Source organism: Anoplophora glabripennis, unplaced genomic scaffold (genome assembly GCF_000390285.2).
Source record: "Anoplophora glabripennis isolate ALB-LARVAE unplaced genomic scaffold, Agla_2.0 scaffold876, whole genome shotgun sequence".
Classification (NCBI taxonomy): domain Eukaryota; kingdom Metazoa; phylum Arthropoda; class Insecta; order Coleoptera; family Cerambycidae; genus Anoplophora; species Anoplophora glabripennis.
Window position 1 is genome coordinate 1 of NW_019416954.1, and position 933 is coordinate 933.

The window sequence follows — 933 nt, forward strand, 5'->3', positions numbered from 1 at the left end:
GAATTTAAACGGATGCAAACTATACGTACCCCTGACGTTCACCCTCCAAAAAAAGTTGATTTCTAAATATTTCGGGTTCTAATCAATATTTTGGAGTGAAACAAAATGAAATGAATCTTATAGAAAAAAAAAACATTAGTTTCACAAGTGATTCCGTGTTTGGGGGTTGCAACCCTTATTTTTGATTTCGGAAAAAATGTTTTTTTTTTGAAAACTTTTTAATAAAAAATTTATACTTATTTGCTCAAAAAAATTAAAAATATCATTTATATAAACAAATTGATAAAACTAAGTTGACCTGTTTTTTATCGGCGGAAAAACATATTTACGGGGTGAAATACAGCCTCAAAGTATGCCCCCAAGACAGTTTTTTCTAAATATATGGGTTTCTAATCAATATTTTGAAATGAAAATAGTAAAATACAAAAAAAAAAGAATACTACTAAAAAGTGTACTATCCGATATTCTCTAAAATTAGGAATGTGAGTACCTACATTATACATGAGAAAAATGGGAAATATATTATCATAATTAAATAAATTAATAATAATTGATTCAAGTAAAAAATGAAACCAACTATTAATCGATAAAATTAGCTTTGTTCATTTTAAAAGAAGTTTGCAACCTTTGACGTTTTATTCTGTACTTTTAGATACAAAACTTTCTGTTTATACTGATTATTAAAATTTAAGAAAAATATTTATTAAAAATCCAAAAATAAAAAGAATATTGGTGGATCGAGTTTTAAGCCTTTAAGGGTGAAACTTTGATACACACCAACAGACAGTAGAAAAATAAATATTGGGGACTTGTTTCTTTCTGCGGAAAAACTATTTTGAAGGGTGAGGACCATCTTTAATGTTCATACCCGAAAACACATTTTTATATATTTTGTCCTCTATTGGCCCTATCAATTTTTTTTTGAATAAGCAA